The sequence below is a fragment of the Crocodylus siamensis genome, chromosome 7, assembly GCF_052110815.1.
Source record: "Crocodylus siamensis isolate JL-2025a chromosome 7, ASM5211081v1, whole genome shotgun sequence".
NCBI lineage: Eukaryota > Metazoa > Chordata > Crocodylia > Crocodylidae > Crocodylus > Crocodylus siamensis.
The window spans coordinates 79,971,040-79,993,147 of record NC_143401.1 but is presented as its reverse complement, the minus strand read 5'-3'; the positions used below and the strand labels follow the sequence as shown (position 1 = coordinate 79,993,147).

The 22,108-nt window shown below is 43.8% G+C and overlaps 1 protein-coding gene across 4 annotated transcripts in view; it reads right to left on the bottom strand.

Moving 5' to 3' along the window:
• FAM53B (family with sequence similarity 53 member B) overlaps window positions 1–13,713 on the bottom strand; it is a 158,256-nt gene extending 144,543 nt beyond the window's left edge. Inside the window, exon 1 of one of the 4 annotated variants that reach the window (XM_090056996.1) lies at window positions 10,612–13,713. The gene's annotated coding sequence lies outside the window, so the exon portion shown is untranslated. Of the gene's footprint in view, window positions 1–10,193; window positions 10,524–10,611 lie in introns of those variants that run through there. The other 3 variants (XM_090056995.1, XM_090056994.1, XM_090056997.1) reach the window with 3 other exon arrangements.
• Window positions 13,714–22,108: the final 8,395 nt, after the last annotated feature.

Sequence of the window (22,108 nt, the reverse complement as noted above, 5' to 3'; positions counted from 1 at the left end):
TATTACCTGGGAGCGTTTGGATATTATTAGCCCAGTCAGGAAGTGTTAGAATTATTTAACCGATGTTCAGTCTTCTTTCAGATAGAATGTATGAAAAATGTTTGCAATTTTACCCAGTCTCTGCCCTTCCCGACCTGTATCCAATAATAACAATTCATCTGAAACCTCTATGGGGAAAGTAATTTTTGCCAACAACATATATATGATGTGCAACAGAAACTACGAGGGAATTATTTTCCAAATGAACCAATCAGTAACTTTAAATCTTCATTACACATGATTGTTTCACTGTAAAAAAATACTCTCAGTTGTATTATATTTCAATTATAATAAAAGATAATCCATTTAATGAAGTATCTATTGTATCTATAACAGAGATATCATAAAACACTAATGTAGCTATTTTAATGCTATACATGTCTTCATAATTGTACTGGATTTGCAGTTTTTTTTCCATCTGCCAGCACATTTTGACATCTATTTAACAGTATTAAAACTCATCATTTCAAAAATGTTATAATACAGTATTGGTTTTTAATGGCTGAGGCAAAACAGTGTACTAAAATGGGCTTTGATAACAGATACTTGCAGTGACTTTGTGATTTATAAGACTATTATCAAGCACAGAAGGCTGCTTCTCAGTAATACTAAGGTTATCACACACATTTAAAACCCAGACCATTCAAAGTTATTGCTACTCTTCAATAATGCTACTCTTCAATAATGTTGGATGCTTATCTTGCTGGGATCCTATGAGCCCAGCTGACTTCCTGCCCTTTGGGCAGGGGGCTGGACTCGATGATCTCCCGAGGTCCCTTCCAGCCCTAATGTCTATGAAATCTATGAAATCTATGAAATGTTTTGAAACAAAGCACTGGTAGAACTTCCTGACATGCTAAACTGTTAGGATGCTATCCTGTAGAAATAAATAATAAAAATAGAGTGTTTTTACACTTAATAATGTTTGACATCAGAAGTGGACAACCCCCAGCACAGGTGCCAGAGCATGGCATGTGAAGACATTTTGCTTGACCAGTAGACCTCAGGATGGATGTTCGGGAAAGGGCCAGGGCTGTGCTGCCTCAACAAGGTTCGGGACCCTCACAGCTCCCCCAGCACACCAACATCTTATAAGTTGAGGTTGTCAGTGTTTTTGGTACTCTGCCCAAAAGTGTTGCCGACCCCTGTCTTACATCCTTAACACTTTTTTGCAAAGACAGATTATTAGTATTATTATTACCGGTAATATTAGTATTAGTATTCCAGTTGCATAAAGGGGCAGCTGAAGCACAAAGAGGAAAAATTACTTGCTCACAGTCACACCATGAATTAATGACAGAGTTGGGACAGCAACCCAGGACTCTTGACCCCAGATTCCACGATATAACTAGAAACAGCAACATTCATGTGAGGCCTGGCTGGTATTATTTTTCACCTTGGGCCATTCCCCAACTGCTAGGTAGCTCCTTAGGCTTACTGGTAGCCAACACAGATTAAAAGCAGACTTAAGGTGTTGTTGTTTTGATAGGAAGTTGACCAATGTCTGGATGGCCCCAGGCTGAAGAAGAGCAGAGTCTGTAAAGCCACCGCTTGTCCAAACTGGCGGCGATTGTTCCTGTACCTGGATTTGACAACTAGCCCAGTCTTCACACATCCGACTGGAAGGTTCCAGTCACACACTTGCATTTGATTTCAAAAGTCTGGAATGCTTCTCAGCAATTATTTATCTATTTAAAGCAATGCTGTGTGTGGAGTAACGGTCCTAAGGAAAGTTTGTGCTTGAGGCAGCTAATTACTGTTGTCAATTTTAAGATATTTGCATTAAAATTCCATGCAAGGAAAAAGTACCTGAATAATTCCTATGGAAACTAATGTCCTTTTTTTCTTGTGGTATAAGCAGATGACTATCGCAAGGCAGCCAATATTGCCAGTAACACACATTGTACAGATCTGAAAGACATTACATTTAGGAATAAAAGGGCAGTTCCATCCATCCCATTGCCCAGTCAAATCTCAGTTCATTTACTGAGCTTGCCAAAAAAGTTGCCAATATGCACTAATGGTGTTGATTTTCATGACTGCCACTGCCAAATCTCATTTCTTATCTGCCACAAAATGACAATTGCAATGACTTTTAGTCTCTTCTGATGGGCTGATTCCAAACTGTCAACCCAAGCAGATGAAAGATTGTTCAGCTGCTAGATCAATGACTACTGAATTTCACCTTTGTAAAAAAACACAACTTAGTAATTGCAAATATATATGAGCTCTAAGTAGCTTTGGAAAAAACATTTTCCACTATACACCTTTACCTAGAGCACAATACAACTCAAAAAGTGCTGAACCTTGGCTGCTCATGACAAACTTTACAACCAAGTTTCATGAAACTGGGGAATTACATAACCCAGTAAATGACTCATGAGGACTACAGTGGAGTGACACCAATGATGCTGCTATATTTAACTTTCTGAAAGCAAAAACCTTGACCAAGGGTCTCTTGGGCCTTTTTGGTACAGCGCACAAACCCCTCCTCCTACTAAATGCACCAGACTTCTGCATTCATTCATTCAATTTTTAAACTTTGCTTCAAATATCAATTATTACATCAGAATTACACCATGGTGAATTGGGCCTTTTTTGTTCATCCCAGGAACTAGATTCTATTTTATTGAGAACTGGCGTTTGTTACAGTTTCTTCATTTGTTACATGTTTAATATAAAATATATGTTCCCCCAAATAACGTTGTAGTCAAGACCTCTTTGCAGCAACACTTATGAATAGGGGAGGGAGCCTGCCAACTTTGTGGGTAGACTGTAGGGTTGGCTACCATTTCATGGGCTTATCATGGTGCCTGCCCCACCCCCCAATTGATGGAGAGAGCTATCTGTCATTTGGCCCTGCTGCTTGCCACAGAGTGGATGACAGATCTGTCCATTATGCAGCCCTGCCCCTCACCACTCATTGGTGGAGACACGTGAGGCCACATGACAGGCAGCCCTCAGCCAATCAGTGGTGAGGGGTGGGGACAGCAGCTATCTTGCCTACTCACCTTCGTACCAACAGCCCCTTTCATGCCAGGCTGTGCAGCCAGGAAGACTGTTGACAATTTTATTTTTAGTAAGTTTTTTGGGGGGGTTTCCCCCACAGGTGTCCCAGAGACCGCCTGATGTTGCAGTTTCCATGAAATCCATGCAGTTGCCCTTTGAGTAGGTCCCTACTTATGGAATAAGATTTGGAAGTCATAGAACAACTTCCTTCAACAAGTTCTGGGTGTGGATCAATTGCAGCGATAGGTTCTTAACTTTCAATACATGCTTCACCTGCTGATAGCTGGAGAGTTGTATGTGCAAGTTTTATAATATCAAAGTCTACAGATACACACCAACTGGACTAGACTTCAAAATTAAACTCATGCTTGGCAACTTTATCTTTCTAAAGGTAGCTGGCTCATAGAAGTTGGAGAAAAGAACCCAGATGCATGATCTGTTCACTGCACCTCTGTCACATCCTGCATTAATGCTCAAGCAAATACCTAGGTGTGACGGGGCACTGGGGTGCACCTGCCCTTTAGGAGCGCAAGCAGCCTGAGAGGCAGTTTATAGGTGGCAAAGGGCTGATTAGGGACTCACCGGACCGGAAGGGGCTGGGCTTGAGCCATATAAGCCTGAGCTGGGCAGGCAGTCCAGCCTGGAGAGCCTTGTAGGCACCAGCTCCTGGCAACAGAGCAACAGGGCTCCTGAGCACACAGGGAGATTAGGTAAGAAAATTTGTTGACCTGGGAGTAGGGGCAGTTGCCTGGGCAGAGAGAGGCTTGTTGATGCAGGCATGTGGCCTTGTTTTATGTTAAACCTTGAGAGAGTTTGGAGGTGCCTGCCAGAGGGCCAAGAGGCTTTTTATTTAGGTTAAACTGGTGGTTTAGCCTTGAGCTCTGCTGAGGGCTGGCTCAAAGCATACTCAGAGAATTGGTAGCTCAGGGAAGTGCTGCCTAGGGAGACCCCAAGGGTCCAGGAGCTCAGAGAGGGGCTGCATGTAGAACCAGGGTAGTCCAGGAGCTCAGACACGGCTAGAAGTCCAGGAGGGACCACAGCTGTGGCTAGCCAGAACCAGTGAGTTTGGTGAACTCAGCTGGCCCAGGAGGGGCCAAAGGTCCAGGGGGCCAGTGCTGGGACCCACAGTTAGGGAGGCTAGAGCCTAGAAGCCTGGTCCGCTACTGAAGGCTGAGCTAACGGGCCTAGCAAGAGGAAAAGAGGAGGAGGCTGTTAAGGCCAAGACCCCTACAAAGTGTCATACTGTACAGTAACACCCACAAGGCTTGGGGCAAAGCCACACGATGAGCCCGTAAGGCTACAGAGGTACAGACAGGCCAAGTGGGTCTACTAGCCTGGTGGGGGCAGGACTGACTGAGCGTACCAAGGAGGAGCCCAGTGGTGATTATACCAGACTCAGACTCACCCCAAGCCCATAGGCAGCCTCCTGTACACAACTTTCCATAAGAGCAAGGTGTGGCAGGAAAGCAATCAAAGGGGGGTTATAGTTAATCTTGAGCCAGGCAGAGGCCACCGGGGGGCATCATGGCCACCACTGTGGCCATGGGCCTGTTACAGTACGTGATATTCAGCTGGGTTGTGGCTGCAGCATGACCTTCTCATGAAAAAAATATAGTCCCTCCTCAACAGTAAACCATGTACATTACTAATAAGCAAAATTAGATGGCAAAACTGAAGCTTTAGGTCAGTTATTGCTCCTCTTTATAACAGTACCCATCAGGAGTAACCAGTGGAATCACACTGTTGTAAAGACAACCATCTCCAGTTGAGTCCAAAGGAGTTACTGCCAATTTACACCAGTGCAAATGTGTCCAGTCAGGCTCTCTGGAGTTATTCATGTAAATCCATGCTGTAAGCCTGTTAGGTCCTTCCAATGAACATGCTCTGAATGACATATAATTCATTATATTACCCGCGGAGTAGGGGACAAGAACCAGAAAAGGTAGGTAGACGGATTCGATGTCTCTCTAACATTCCATAACCATCTGTCTGAGACATGGCTAATGCACAGATTACTGTAGCATATAATCTAATAAATATGCTAATAAATCTGTTTTCTGAATAACCCTAATTCTGCAGGCCTGAAACTTATACCTTCAGATAAAATGGGATTCATAGCCTTCACCAGGATAGTATGCAAATTTGACTTTCACTGTATGGTAATGTCGTGCTCTGCTGATTATTTGCAGTCTTTCTGGTTCAAGCCTTGCAGGACTATATCTAGGTGTGAAGAAATTTGTTCCATGTTTAGTATTTCAAGTCTCTAGGGGCAACCTTTCATTCACCTTGTGTGTGTGTGCAGAGCTGGCAAACGGTAAAGACAGAAATGCAAGACACAGGGCAACCTTCAAAAGCAGAGATTACCCTGCAGACCAGGTACTTGGAGTGGATCTGTGGGTCAGATCTAGTCAGTGGGGCCAATCTGACATGATTGTGGCCATGGACCCACATGTGCTACGTTGAGCCTCACCACCCCAGCCTCAGTTCCCTGTGGGCCTGCAGGATCCTGTGCACATGGGCCATGGCACCTGGCCCACAGGGCTTGGAAATTTGGTGATGGGGGGTGGTAGCAGTGCCAATTGCCACTGCTCCCCTCCCACCAAGTTTCTAGATCTTAGGAAAGCCCTACAGGTCAGATCACAAGACTCTGCAGCCAGATCTGGCCCATGGGCTGGGGACTGAGCACCCTGAGCTAGGGCATTCTCATGGTAGAAATGTGGTTTCAGCAGCTGGGTGGGGGAAGTGAATTGGGATGCCTATCTTTATACAGCCAAATTCATCTCTCAAGGTAAACGCTACAGTTATCTGCTGCAGAAGAGTTACTGGATCAAAACAGGGCCTTTCAGAAACATGATCCTCAAGGAGAATCAAAGACTGTGGCTTATTATGTGGGTGAAGGGCAAGAAAAGTGAGAAGATTTGGGAGTTAGCCTGCCATGCGATTGTTGGGCAAAGCACACTGCCTAAAGGCCTGATACACTGTCAATCTCAACTGAGTAGCATGGTGGAAAATTTCCGTCCCGTATGCTGATTAGTTTATATTTAGCTCTCCTGGGATCAGACACACACGAGAGAAGCTGTTGTTTCTACGATATTTTTACATGGCCTTGCAAGGACCCCTGTGATGCAAAACACAGCTTCTTAGTGCAGATTGCTAAACTAGCCTACCACCATCATGAGAAGTGAACGTGGAGGGGGTTAAGCAGTAAGGACATGACTACCACTGTCACAGCTCTTAATCACAGTAACATGATGGGAAATTCTGCAAAGTGGAACCCTCAACATGCAAACTTTTCCAAGGCTCTTCATACATTTTTATTTTCCCTCATCTGCAAACCTGGTCTCTGCCACATACTTCCAATCACCCAACCTATTACAGAAAGGTATAAAAAGCAGCCACAAAGGCCTTTATTTCTGGAAGAGTTAAGCCATTATAGAAACATCTTCTGAACTTTTCATGGACACGTTGTATAGAACCCTGCTAGTCATGTATAGGGTAAGATGCTTTATGCCTGTTCTGCACATAAATATATATGAAGTGTTGATTCTGGCAAAAATTGTTCACTTGGTTATTCCAATAAATTGAACGGAATCTTGCTATACTTAAAATACTGGAATTGAATCAAGTGTGTTATATTGTAAAAATATATTTAAATCACATCATTAATTTTATTTGATTATAGGACTTACATGGTATGTTTGCATATGGCTATGCATATATTTTACATATGCATACATAACATGTTTATAGACTTATGCATACATGCACTCAAATACCTGAACCCTAGCCTAAATCAATTCTGAGTGTGATTTATACACTGCTCAGTCTATATTTCTATTTCTGAATCTGATACATCGAAGACAGGAAATCGGAGATCTTGAATTGATTTCAGTTGCTGGTTCAAAGCCCAGGGTTAGGAATCAGGTCTAGGTTCAGATTATTTGGTGCTGAATTTTTGTGATATTTTCTTAAAGGATTTCTGTCTTGTATAATTGACATGTCATTAAAAAAATGGAAGTTGTTCTTAGGGATCTTGACCATATCCACACCAGAAACAGGAAATATATCCTGGTCCCCTGTTTTAGATCTGACTAAGAAACAAAGTGTGGATCTGGGGATTCAAATAAAAAAAGCACAAAACCAAATACAGACCTTGCATAAAGCTGCTTTGGCTGCTTTCTGTCTACTTATTTATGTAACGCAGCATAATGTTTTCAGCACCCCTTCTACAGCCAGTGTCTTTTGGGGAGGGGAAATTCTTTCTTTGAGGGGGAATAAGGAAACAATTCTATGGCACATTGTTTATTCTTTTTCAAAATGCCAGCTGTTCGAAGCATGTGATAAATGGGACTTACCGTGCACCTTCGACTGGCTCCACTTCCACTCTGCCCACTGATCCATCCAGACCAGAACTATTTTTAACATTCCAGACCCCTCAGCAGCTTCAAACAGCCTTTATTTTTTAATGAGAAAGTGATGTTTCCCTCTGTCTTTGGCAATAAAAAAATATCCTTCCAAAATTAGAGTGGGCTGAGGCCCAAGATAGGTACATGTGAGAACCGTCTGAAGTGTCCTGAATTCCAAGTTGCTTTATCAACAACAATAAAAACTTAAAACGGGTTACTTGACCCAACCCAAAAAAATGTTTATGCAAGTTTTATCTAAACTCTTCAGGTTTTGCAAACAGACCTAGTAAATATTTAGCTCTAGTCATTGGCAGGTTGAGGGCCGTCAGTACTTTGTTAGTTGAAAGCTATAGCTGTGGCAGTTGGCCTGTTCATTCAGCTTAACAATTGCCCGTGCTGATGCCATGTGCATCACTACTAGCGAGGAAATGGTGCTCTCAAGAAAGAGATGAGGAATCTGGCAAAGTGGGCGAATGGAACAAAACAGGAGAAAGAAGGAACTATACAGGCGCTCTGAGTACAGTATTTTTAGAAAGAGGGTTATTCCAAGATAGTGTTACCTTTGCAATTTGCAAGTAGTTTGCAATCTGTGAAAATATACTCTTACTGTTGTTGGAGGATTTAAAAAGAAAACATCCACATCTGGTTTGAATCTCAAGCTGAAGCTCAGTTTATCAGCATATTATATAAACAGTTCTGCCTACTTTTTTTTCCTAAATTTTATGTTAAAAGGATTTTTAAGGAGATGAGTCCAAACTGCTCCAATGTACCTGAAAACTGCTACAGACATATGATGGATACTGAATCAGAATGCATACTGCCTCTGTTTTTCCTTTGGTGACAAACACATTACAACTGAAGACTCTTTGGGGAAGAGGGAAATCCCTACATGAAAAGTCTTAACGTACAATCTTGCTTTAGGTATTTTGAAAAAGCTGAGAGAACTTGATCTGAGGTAAATATATAATTACAGTAGTATTTTCTAAGACAGTTAAACTATTCTGTAGGTCTTTAGAGTCATGTATACAGAAACGGATTAAAATGATATAAAACTCAAGCGCTCTCAATTCTCTAGGACATCTCTAGAAAAGGTGCACCTATTGCTTATTAGAACCTTTTAATGAAGTGACTTACAAAATAATACTTATATAAACTCCTCCTCCCCTCACCTCTGTTATCAGGAAATGTAACTGCAATATGGCTTCCAACAGAAAAAAAAATGTGAAAAATGAGGGGATCCTGTTGAAGGGAATATTATAAACTGCTAAGGATAGAGCTGGCAAGTGTCTCAATAAAATAACATCGAGTCAAATGGCCAGGTGGCAGTGTGTTTTAAGTCCTGGTGGATCAGAGTGCTCTAGCTGATGGTTTGAACTTCCAAGTTTTAGCTGTGCTAGGTCAGCCCAGGAGACTGGAATACACTGATATAGTCAGAAAAAATATATATATTACAAAGGCTGTAGCATACTAAATCTAAAAGCAAGTTCTCTGCAGACCAAACTTTTGAAGGGCAACCTCCACTCCCACCTCCCATCTTGGCTAGGCTATTTGAACTTGTCTTGAAACAGTTGTATCCTGCAGCAAATGTACAACATCAAAGCACATAATTAATGCTGTTCTCTAGACACATGCCAGTTTCACCATTATATTTTGCTTGGCTTTATAGCTAGATACAGACTCTCTGTAGCCAGATCACATAAGACTAACATCTGCCGAACTCAGGGCAGCGTTCTCACTAGGTAGCCTACGTATATTGTACAGCTGGGAGTTAAGAATGAAAGAATCATCCTAAATCTTCTCTGCAAAGATATAATGCTCCCATAGGGTGGGGGGAGGCAATACTGCACATAAGGCGGCATTACAGAATACGTAGTTTGTTTCCATCCCAACTCATATTAGAGAGGTAAATGTGTGCAGCACATTAATGCTTAATAAACCAGTCTCGAAATCATAGCTGTGCTAAGTTTGCCACCAAGTGTACTGGAACTAAGATGAACCCTGAGCCCATGACAACACTGACAATAAACAGAATAATTTCACAAGATCCTTTTGCCACCCTTAGTAATGAGTTCTCACCAACGTGATTTTCTCTATTAACAAGATCATGCGCCACAAGGACCAGCGAATGCTGTGGCAGCTATTGCTGGCTGTGAGCAGGCTCAGCAAGACACCGGTCCTCCTCTTACCAGTCACTATAGCTATTAGCCCACAGGCAAGTAAGCTATCCCATCTCCCACAGCAAAAAGCCCCCTGCATATCATCCAAGGCATGCGGCAAACACGTCCCGGGGCCTTGCGGGCACCCCCAAAGAGCTGAGGAACCACCTTCTCCTCCTATCCGACACCCGCCGGCCCAAAGTCTTCGGCGCCAGCAGCGCCCTTGGCACGGCAGCAGCCGCACACCTGCCCCTCCAGGCACAGCAGCGCAGGTGACAGGCCCAGAAGGGCCCTTTGCATCATCCCGGCAGCGTCGCCTGTAGGAGGCAGAGTACCACTCATCCAGCGCAGCCAAGAGCTTTTCTTTGTTCGCCGCCTCCCTAGGAGCAGCCTGTACGGAACACGCACCCTTCAACAACAAGGCACGGGCACCAGCGGAGCGGCACGCCAGCCGCGGCGGCGGCGGGCACCGCGGGACTTGCTCAGCATCCGCGCGAAGTTCAGCAAACAAAAGAGCTGCCCAAACTTTCCCTCCCCCGGCCCCCGCGCCCCCGGCCGAGCACAAAGAGAAGGACACACGCACGACGAGACACGAGCCTCCACCTGGGTCCGGGAGGGCAGCGGGGGCCCGGGCTCCGCTCCGCGCTGCTGCACCGCCGCGGCCGGGAAGGCCGCCCCGCGCCCGCCCCGCGCCCGCGCTCCGCCCCGCGCCTTACTGTGCGGCCGGGCATCGCGTCCCCGGGCGGCGGGAGCTGCCGGCCTCCCCGCCGGGCCGCAGCGCTCCGCCCAGAGGAAATCGGGCTTGTCACTTCCTGAGCTCCTCGCCTGCTCGCACATGCTGCTCGCGCGAGCCGTCCCCTCGCGGGGCCGCGCCGCCGGGCCGTGCTGCGGGGGGCCGGGGGAGGGAGCGGGGCAGGTCCCTTCAGCTCGCGGAGAAGCCGAGGCGAAAAGCGGCAGCCGGCAACGAGTTCATACGTGGTCCAGGATGCTGCAAAACTTACCGGCTGTCGCCGTCTGCTCTAAACCTGGCCCAGGACACCGCAAAACTTACTGGCTGGCACTGGCGTCGCATTGTTCTTCTTTCAAGTGTCTCATGTCTATGAAATCTCGTCTCAGCCTCCAATTCGGTGATTGACTTTGACCTTAGGTGATTTTGAAAGCGGTTCATTTCCTCAGTTTCCATTAGGAGGCCGAGAGTGCCTCCTGCTGGTACGCAGGGAGCCCCTCGCAAACGTTTGAACGGGGGGGGGGGGGGTGTTTTTAGCTGCACAGTCAGACTACAGCTGTCTTTATCCCCGCTTTTCTTGTGCTAAAAATGTAGGAGTGAACTTTGCGCTCATGAAGATGCAGAGATGGATGGGGAGTGCTGCCTGAAGCAGAGGTTCGCACCCTTTTTTGTACCAGGACCCATTTGGAAACATCAATGGCTGGTCCCCACCCAGCAAATAGTTTAAGGAGGAAACGCAAAAGTATTTTGGCCCCAAAACATTTTACGCACAAGTTAAAGCAGCTCAGCAGTGTTCATTTTAAAGACAGAAATCAACATCAACAGGAAAATCAACACGTGGCCCTCTGCTACTCCCAAGTGACATGGCTGTTCAGTTTGCAAAGTGCAGGTTGCCAGTGCCCCTCATTCCTGACTCGCAGCCCCCAGCCCTGCCGGTGCCCCTGAGTCTCGACCCACAGTCCCCCCACCCCCCAGCCCTGCTGGTGATCCTGACTCCTGCCTGCTGCCCGCTGCCCCCAGCCCCCAGCCCCCGGCATGTGGGCAGGGAGTAGTGTGTGCCCACGGCAGGTACAGAGCTGCAGCATGGGCAGGAGCTGCCTCCGTGGCCCAGTGGATGGGAGCCGAAGTGGGGCATCAGGACTCTCTGCTGCCTTTGCCAGGACCCTGGCTCCAGCTGCCCTCGTCTCCTCCCACCACTAGCTGCTTGCATGCTGGGCCGCAGCTTTACCCTGTCGCTGTATCCTAGCTGCCAGCACTCCCCTCAGGCCACTCACTGCCCACCACCCCACCTTCCCTCCAGGGTAGTGGCAGGAGGAGGTAAGGGCAGTGCGACCCCTCCCCCACCACCCCACATCCATTACTCCTCATGCAGCTGTCAGCACAGCTGGCATGGGGGTCTCAGTGGTGGTAGCAGCAAGTTTTGCCATCCAGCATCAGGTCCTACCTGCTGGGCCACAGAAGCGGCTCCTGCCTGTGCTAGTCCGGCCAGGCGGCAGCCCCATGCCTGCTCTGGGTGCACAAATCTGGGCAGGCACGTGCCCCCAATGCATCATCTATGCCCCCTCCCCTCCCCCGCCCCACAGACTTACCTGTGGGGAGCTGTGGCGGCTGCTCTCTATGTTGCCTGAGCACCACGTGCACATGCGTGAGCACATATGCATGTGGGACCCTCTGCCTTATCACTGTCCTGCTTCCCCCAGCCCCAAGCAGCCGCTTGCGGGCTGGAAATCTGCCAGCCTACAAAGGGAACCTGCAGTTTCCTTTAAAAGAAAAAAATCTATGATTTTCCACATTTTTCCATGCTTGTTCACAACCCTTTCATATATTGTTGCAACCCACTTGTGGGTCTCAACCCACAGGTTGAGAAATGCTGGCCTCGAGTGTAGGGATATGGGTCAGACAAGACACTGCTTCAGGTTTTCCCATCTGCGCTGCCTACCTCACTCCTGCCCCCGATGTTCAGGTTCCAAATGTTTCCTGAGCAGAGAGCTCTAACAATGTTAAACTATGCTAGTTATGTGATATGTGCAAGTGGGGGCTATGATGAGAGCATGATGCTCCTTTTAAAGGGTCAGATTTTAGATGAAAACTGTAGAGCAATAGTCTACTAAGAAAAGGGAGAGGATGCCTGAGATGTGTTCATTTCTTTGCATAGAGGAGCATCTGGCACAGCAGTGTGCAGGGGCACATGGAGTTGTGCCAAGCCTCTGCTGCTGTAAGAACTCTCCATATGTCAGATCCACACTGAGGCTATGTCCACACCATGCACTGAGTAGCTAACCTAGTTCTGTATCCACCTCTTGTAAACCAGAAGTGGTATAGCAGCATTTATACAGCGGTGTCTGAACAAATTAGCTGTGCAGTGCAGCTAGCAAGCACAGAGCTAGATCAGTGAGTGCCACATGGCACTCACTTGCAGTGAGACTTACCCTGAGGGGCTGAACTAAAAGGGACATATGAGGCTGGAAAGCCAGGCTCCTCATTGATGCATGTGGAAAAATCTGACAAAAAGATTTTGACTTCTGGGCATCACAGATATCTCTTACATGATATTATACATCCAGAATGAGGATCCTGAAAGAAAAGAAAATCCTGATGAGCACTCAGGATGCCCTGTGGAGTGGAAGCTAAGAACACTAGTGTTTTTTCTCCATTTTCCTCCCTTTTTCCCGTTGTTTGGTGTTTTGAGGAAGCAGTGTTGCTCAAAACTAAAGATAGGAAAACACTATCAGATGAAGACACTAGTGGAGACTTAAAAATGCTCAAGAATTTGTCCTCTCAAATTGCTTCTAATATGCAAAATCAATACATTTCAAAAGTAATATTTTCTATTAGTGCAGTCTGGATTGCATCTAGCACATGGCCAGGCTTCTGTCTGGGAAAGAATGCAATTAATGGCCTAAGTGGCATGTTTATATATGAGCAACTAGGCTATGTGACAATCAAGAGTGGGATTTAGAAACCATTATTAAACATATTTAGCATGTACACATAACCGAGGACACACACATGCAGACATTGCAGATGTCATCAGGAAGTGGTACCTTCAATATCTAAACCACAGGCCTGCCACTAGAAGTAGAGGAGAAAAAGGGTTGCTACCATCATTGCATCCAGTCCAAGGGGGAAACCACAATCACAAGCACTAAGGGTATGCATACACTGGGGAAAAAGGGGTGTTTTTACAATGTGACAATTAACAAGCTTTTGGGCAAATGGTTATTTCATAGTTGGCTGCAGTCACAGTGGTCTGCACTCAAGAGCCTGGGAGGTCCCTTCCAGTCCTATGTTCCTAAATGCTTAGCATAGCTTAAGTGTTTTGCTGAACTGAAGCCCAATCCAATCTTCTAAACAAATACCAGGGATAAATATTAGCTAGTAGTTTGTGTAAAAAAGTGTGTGTGTGTGGGGGGGTGGGAATTAAATCCAATTAATGGGGTGAAATTTTGAAGCAGAAATTAGGCTCAATATAAAGAAAATTTCTTTGACAGCTAAACTGTGACTAACTTAAAGGAAGTGGCAAAAAAAAACACATTACTTGTTACATTTATAATTAGACAGGACCAAACACTGCTGATGTGCTACACTAACTCAAAGGGAGTCTGAATGACATAGAAAGTGTTCTTCAGCCATTTCCTCAGCTTCGGTTGAGCTGTTTGCTTTTCTTATCACATAGTCAGTCTGGAACCAATAAAAATAAAATATTTTCAAACTCCTGTTCCAGGCCTTTGGAGATCAAATTTGAAAATGTGTTTTTATAGTTTCCCAGCTGAGCATTTAAATAACAAAGTTTGCAGTGTAACTGAATCCATTCCTATGGCAGCTTTCTGCACAGAAGTTTCAGTGTCCGGTAGCCTAAATAAAAGTTATATTCTGCCTACTTCTGTAGCTTCATGAGAAAGATGCTCCTTGTTCATCTCAGAGGCCCTATGCTTCAAAGTAGGTGTATTGACCATGGAGTGTTACCAGTGTAGGTAAAGCTGCCTCCTCAAATGTAACAGTTGTTTTTACAGAGACAGCTATTTAAGTGCAGCAGTTTAAATCTAAAGAGGAGGAGGAGGAAGAAAAACAGAATACCCTGCTTGGATAATTATCTACAAGAGCTTTGTTTAAAGGGGAAGGAGGAGAGAGAAGAGGAGCTCTTTGGTCTAGATCCTGAAGGTAATTATGCACCTAACTCCTGTTGATTTCAGCAAGCCCTAGAGGGCAGCTGTACATTAACTTGCCCAGTGACTCCAAGATAATAGAGTTGCCCTAGATGAAATTCAGCGCTAAATGTAATTCATTGTATTTGCCAGCAAGAAGGAACATGAGGTCTTCCTTCCAGGAGTACTGCAGGGAAAAGGAGATTTTAAGACCTTACAAAGGAGGCTCTGTCTTTGAGGGTAGCTTCACCCTAAAAGAGAGGGATATGTATAAGCCCTGCGGGAGGCATGGGAAATAGAAGAAAATCTTGCTTAGAAATGGGAAGTGATGACGAGGACAGTAGGCACTGTGGAAAAAGGAAGACAAACCAAAGGAACAAGTGAGGAGCCGAACTCCTCACCTGTCTGGGGAGGTGAGTCTGGGTGCTAGTGAGCCTGGAGGGCTCTGGACAAAGACCATTAATAAAGCCCACAGACGCCCTGAAAATCTAAGAGGAGGCCTGGACAAGAATCAACAATTAATCTATGCTGCTATGATGGCATGGGAAGTGCTGCTACAGAGGACTCTTGAGCTGGCTGGAGGCATAGTGTTCTGTAACAGTGCCTGAGACTCCAAGTGCAAGAACAGGGTGTGGGGCTGGAATTGGGCTCCTTGTGGGGGGCACTTTATGTGGGTGGAGAAGATGGTTTGCCTCCTTATCACAAATTACACAGCCAGAAACTTCTACCTAACAGACTGCCGGAAGAGTGCAAGACTCTAGTGAATAAATTGTGATCCATTGTGATGTATTCTCTATAGCTATACTGTGGTCATTGCTTTCATAACACTCTGATACTACAGTGATAGGTCTTATAAATAGAAGCAACGTCTGTCACTTGCTGTTGCACAACATTTTGCTGATAAATTCTGCTTTGTAACCTTTTTTGGTAGTTATTCTGCCAATGCAGATCCCAATGTGGAATGTTACACTGGCAGCTTGCTTGCTCTGTCGTGTAGAGTCATTTCAGAAGTATCATTTTTATTATGCCAATTAATCTCTCCCTGTATCATTTCTTATTATTTATCCTCCCAACATGCCTCTGAGATGAGGAAGTATTATTATTATTTCCATTTTCCAGAAAGGTGGTTGAGACACCCATCAATGAAGTGACTTGCCTAAGGCCAAACACAGGAGACCTGTGACAGAGCCAGAGCCCCTATGTTCTAGCCCAGTGCCTTTATTACAAACCTACTGATGAGTATCAAAACTTCAGGTGAAATCCTGACTCCAATAAAGGCAGCAGGTTCCTTTGGTCAAGTAGCACAAAAATGGAAACTAATATTTACAACCCCCTCTTTAGGAGTTATATAAAAACTAAAGTATCCAAGTGGCATTAAGCAGGAGTATCATTATGAAACATTTAATATCCTGACAGCTAGCACTATATTGTAGGTCTGCAGTATGATCAACATGCTCTAGCTCAAAGAGCCTATCTGGATCAAGAACATATTCTCATCCTAAATAAAATGCTGCTGTGCACAGAGGGCTGTTTCTGGGAGCGCTGCTTTTATTACAGCCAGCACATGGGCCATTATCCGGCCTTAATCATGGAATTTGCTAGTTGTCTGGCTGCAGAAATCCTAAAAACCTGTTTTCAATCACAGATTGTTTGCTACGTGTAGCATGAGTTTTCCCACCAGTATCTGATGAGAAATGTGGTCAATTTTTTAAAAGGACTATAAAACTATATTTTCCTGACCAAGAAAAATTTTAACAAACCACCTTGAATCTCTCTTTTTTGCTCTTTTGCCTGGTTTGCCTGTATTGGAAAACATTAACCTTATTTTCCCAATGGTCATTATAGACATTATTAGTGTTTTCTGGCATTCTACTTGCTCTCCTTCCTAAGATCTGATCCAAAGCCTATTTAAGTTGATGGGAATCTAATTTTAAATGTTGAGATCTTTGTGATTAGGAAGAGGGATATCTAAATGTAGATATTCCAGTGCCAGAGCCCTTGCATACGTGCCTAGTATCCTTAGACAAAACACAGTGAGAGCCATTTCCAAATGGGATTCAGAACAGCCAGTCCACTGAGTCGGTAGGCATCTGAAGTCGGCGTGCAGCTGCCTAGAAAAAGCCAAGAGGGAATGCTGGGGTATGTTCCCTCTGCCCACCTCCAGTTCAAGTGTTTTATATAATGCTACAAGGAAGTGTCATCACACATTTGGGATCCATGGCTCAAAACCCTCTCCCGAAAGGAAGGCACTTAAAACAATTCTCTCAAAAACCAGTATGGGTTTTTTCTCTTAAAACATGGCCAAGGGAGGACCTGCCACTTTCTGTCAGACAGGGTATGTCTACACAAGATGCCAGCTGCACACTAGGCTGATGACACTGCTCAGTAGTCTGCTGGGCAAAAACCATGGTAATACACTACTGCACAGTAGTATTAGGCTGCTGCGACACAGTTAAAGTCTGAGAAAACCCATGGATTAATGCGACTCCACAGTATCACAAGTTACAGCACATTTATTTAGTACTTGGTTATCCAACTACTGAATTTAATGCGCAGTAACTCCAATGCATTAATGAACATGAAGACGCACCCACGGTGCTCTAGCCGCAAGAGCACTTGTTCAGAATACAGGAGACCTAGGTTCAGTTTCCTCCTGAACCTGGGGGATTCCAACTTGCAATTCCTACCTTCTAGGAGAGTACCTAATACGTAAGGTAAAGGTCACTTTGACATGTGGGTGTGTGGCGGCATTCTCATCCCTTCCTGTTAAAGCTGTGCAAAAGTATACAAAGCTAACTGGGCCAGAGACAGTGTGCAAGAGTGAGGTTGAGTCTGTAGCTCAGTGACTAGGACAGGACTAGGACTGGGGAGGTGAGACTTCTGAGTTTCTGTTCCTAGGAGTGTTTCTGCATCTTACATAGGCATAGTAACAGTTAAAATGCATAAACCCAGATCTCCCTACTCTTAGGTGAGTGTCCTAAATAAGTGTTGGCCATGCACTGCTGAAGTTGTACCACAGCACAGTAACAGGAGTGGAGACGGTATTCTGTTGTGGGTAGTGAGAAGAGAATGACAGTTACCTGGTGGTCAAAGCACTCTTGGATTTAGGCTCCTAAATCCTACTGAAATCCTGCTTTACTATAAAATCCTTCTTAATTAGAACTGGCCCCCAGTCCTTTAAAAAAATCTCAGATCTATATGAAGTGCTTTTAACTTGCTGCTTCTTGATCAAGCTTTTAAAATGGCTGGTGGCTCTTCAGGCTGTGTGGGCTTGAATCAGAATGTCTGGCCTCCCTGTTCCTAACAACAGGTTTTTAGTTCATAGTCCTATCAATATTTTAAATCACTTTAATACCTTTAGATTATTCCAGACTGCTTGATATCTGACAATGTCAGTGAATCCTCCAGCACTTGAGGGATTGTGTTAAGGTTGATTTCTGTTCTCTTACTAATGTTTATTAGCCCTGCTTTTCCAGCACTGGATTGAGTGCTCACTATTATTCAGAATGTATATGTTACCTTAAGGATACAACATTTGTGTGCATGACGACACTGAGTTTTATTTCCAGTAACCTAGAAATCTGTTAATCTTGACATAAATTCCAAAGAGTGCTATTACATAGCTAATAGATTATGAAACTGTGGATCTACATTTCCTTTAGTTACATCAAATAAAACATGATGATGATCACATCTCAATTAATCTTGAGGCCACCTCTGCTCACTTCCATCCAGACAAAGCCCTAAGGATCCATTAGTTGTTCCCCACTCAACCTAAACAACTAACCCCAAGACCTTGCAGCCACAGGCCTCCTTTTAGAGTCTGTCATTAACACCCTTTACTTAGCCAAAGGAGTAGGTAGAGCATAATCCTCCTTTCTTCTTATCCACACCAAGAGAAAAACAAATGAGAATGCAGTCAGATTTCCTTATGGCAAGATAAAGCACTGGCCTAAAGACCCATTTATTGCCTTTCCACATATTTTATGGAAGATGACTTGTTATATTAAAGTGCCCAAGGATCCTATAAAATAAACCTGTTATTGTTGTAGTAAAAAGGGTGTTCTCTCCCTTGTAGCATAACAAGATGTTGAAAGCTATTTTAGTGCCAAAACACTGGAAAATGCTGCTGCATGTTTCTAAATCCGTATCTAAATCTTCTCTGTGATACTACATAACATACATTTGTCAGTCCTACACTGACAGACAGGCAGAGAAAACTGAAAGACAGGCAGAGAATGTGCATATGGATTTTCCTTGCCATGTTGACAGTACTGTCAATTGTATATGTTCTTGGGGTGTGGAAATAAACTGAAAACCAGTATTGCTGTTGAAAAGTAAGCTTGTGCCTAATGTAGTGAAAAACTATTCAGGAACTCATCCGTATGTAAAAAAGGTTACCATGAAGTTGCCAAGGTCAGTGTCAGCCCAGATTCTTGGCTGCATAAGCAGTAGTTTGGGAAAGCAGCCTTCTCTTGCACACTTCTAAAAACTCAAAATACTCTAAAATGGTGGTGCTAGGGAAACCTTTCCATTTAGGCCTTCTGTCCTCTAGGACCTGCATGTGCCTTGGCTTGTATTAACACTGTGTGTGAAACTATAACAATGTGGAGCAAGATATAAATGTGTCTTTTTCTTTTCTAATGAGCAACACATTCCCTCCAAAGAGAATCTCTGCTACTAAGACCAATGCAAACTCCTTTTTCACAAGTGGCATTAACTAATAAACTCCTTGCAATCAGTTCCTTCTGGATCACCATCCAATGGTGCACAGACTGCAATTTAAAAACCAATGCTTCCAAAACATTTTTCAACCTCCCTTTTTTCTTTTCATTGAGAAGTTTAAATGTTAGTAGGTTTTAACTTGGCAAGAAAATGCATAATACAAGTGCATCATCCAAATACAGAAACAGTCTCCTGGGTAGTTATTTCCACATCCTAGTGGTCAAGGAAAAAGCATGCTAATGAAAGTAGACTTCAACAATGCCCAGGAGCATAAGAACTCAAGACTGAATGCAGAAATTATTGGGTTAGGTATATAGCATGGTCCCCATGACCTCCAGGTCTGAGTCTGCATGATTTAACCTATTTGGGTCACCCCTTTTCTCAGTGAAACTTGCCTTTTATGGACTCTTTCCCATTTAGCTTTGCTGCTCTTATTACTGGTAAATACTGTCTTGCAAACCCTGTGGAATAGCACATAGAAAAGATATACTTTAGGGCGCTGATGAGCCAAGGAAACTCAACTGAGTACACTCAGACTGCTGACACAAAGGGTGTTTTTCTGGCTTTCTTCCTTTCTCTAAACTCTCAGCCTGAGTGAACACCTGAGATGACGTCTTAGATGAAAATACTATGCCTCCTGTTATAGCAAATTAACTATTTTCTTTTAACTTGTGCAGGGAATTACTCCACTTGAGTATATCACTCCTTCCCTTTGGAGATAGGAAGCGGTTTGGAAAAGTGCTCTGCAGGACTATCCCACCAAGGTAGTTCTTACAGAGCTATACTGACAAGGAAAATAGTAAGGAAGTACTCAAATCAGCAGGTCTGCTCAAGTCAGCAGGTCTTATCTTTTTCTTCCAAAATCTATAGGAGAGCTGAGAGCTGATCCACCTCCATTTAACAAGCTGAAGACACTCTTGTATGCAGTACACATTACTATCAATAAGACTTCCAAGTCTAACTTTGAGGACATCGTTGTTAAATATTGAGCAGTTTTCCAACAAAGCATGTAACTGTAAACATTTTAAATTAAAATGTCATTGGATTGAGCAAACAAGTGAGTCACTCTTCAGGTTGAAATTTATCTGTAGCTATTTTAGATAGCTTATTTTTATCAGTGCAAGTGATACAACAAATATGAATCAGTCATTTAAAAAAACAAAGCAGCACCAGGACTAGCCATGGAAGTCTTATGTACTGAGATTCTAGTTGAATTCCCACTAGTTGTTTTAAAAGAACGGGCTGAAGTTTAGGATAGCCGTTACATTATTTTCTTTCCCAGAATAAACCTGTATTATACTTAATTAAAAAAAAAGAACGACATACACTTCCTAGTGGTGTGCGTTTTATTCTAAAAGCTGCTATTATTACAGTAATGGAAAAATAGAGCTAGAAGGGACTTCAGGAGGTCATACTGCTCAAGGCAGAATCATTCCAAGATTATCCCCACCTAACCTGCTCTTAAAAACATCCAAGGATGGAGTTTCCACAACCTCTCTAGGCTGCTTATTCTAGTACTTAACCATCCAGCCTAACTTGGCTGTTACAATTTAATGCAGTTACTTTTTGATTTGTCCCCTGCAGTTACAGAGAAAAGTCTATCGCTGCTCTCTATGTAACAACCATCCAAGTATCTGAAGGCTGCTATCAAATTCTCTCTGTCTTCTCCTTCCTAAACTAGTCCCAGTTCTTCCAACCTTTTCTCATAAGTAGTCTCCTAGATATCTGATTAAAACTGGTGCAAGCAGTAGACACAGAACCCCAGGTGAACCCTTATTATGGCTGAATAAAGTGAAAGAATCATTTCCCTTGACTTGCAGGTAACATTCCTCTTAAATTAATACAACCCAGTATGCTATTTCACTATTTTATTTATTTTGCAACTCATTCAGCTTGTGGTCCACTAATTCCCAGATCCTTTATTACAGTACTGCAACCTAGTCAATTATTACCCCAATTTGTATTCAATTGACTGTTCCATCCTACGTCTGGGACTTTGGACCTGTTCTTGTCATCTTTTTTTTAAATAAAAAACAAAAAAGTTCTGAAATGTATCAACATCATTCTGAATCCTGATCAAAGGTGTCTGCAATTTCATCCAGTTTGTCATGTGCAAATGTACTAATTGCGCACTCGATCATTAGTCATTAATGAAGATATTAAATAGTCCTGAGCCCAGGACAGACCCCTAGAGGACCTTACTTGGTATGTACTCTTAATTAGATCACACTGGACTTGATTTTCCAAGGTCCCTTCCAGCCCTAGTGTCTATGAAATCTAGTGATGACTACTCTCTGAGCATAATAATCCAACCAGTTAACCCTCCATTTTCCAACAGGTTCTCCCTAGACCATATTTCCTCAGTTTACTAATGAGACTATCATGGGAGAAAGTGTTGAAAGCCTTGCTAAAGTAGAGAGATGCCACATTCAATGCTCTTTATCCACAAAGCTCATCACATTGTCACAGAAGAAAATCAGGTTGGTCAAACATGACCAGAAAGCACAAGCAGGGGCATTCCCTGGGGACAACTAGCAGTGGCAAACACACATTCCTGCTCATGGGGACGTGCCCCTAGTGTCTTTAAATATCTCTAACCTGTTCTTTCCTACTTTAATTATCTACTACCCTGTCCTTGTTGCCTCCTGCACTTGTTCTCTGATAGCAGACCTTATTTGTGAAGTAAAAAATGCTTGAAATATTTTTAGCCTTCGTTGCATCATCCATTATTAGACTGTCCTCCCCATGAGTAAGAGGCCTATGCTGTCCTTGGTCATCATCGTTCCTCTACTATACTTGTAGAACGGCTTTTTGTTTTGGTTGTGGTTTTGTTTAATACCCCTTGCTAGCTGAATCTCAATCCATACCTTAGATCCACCTGGTCTCAAAATTATTGAATCA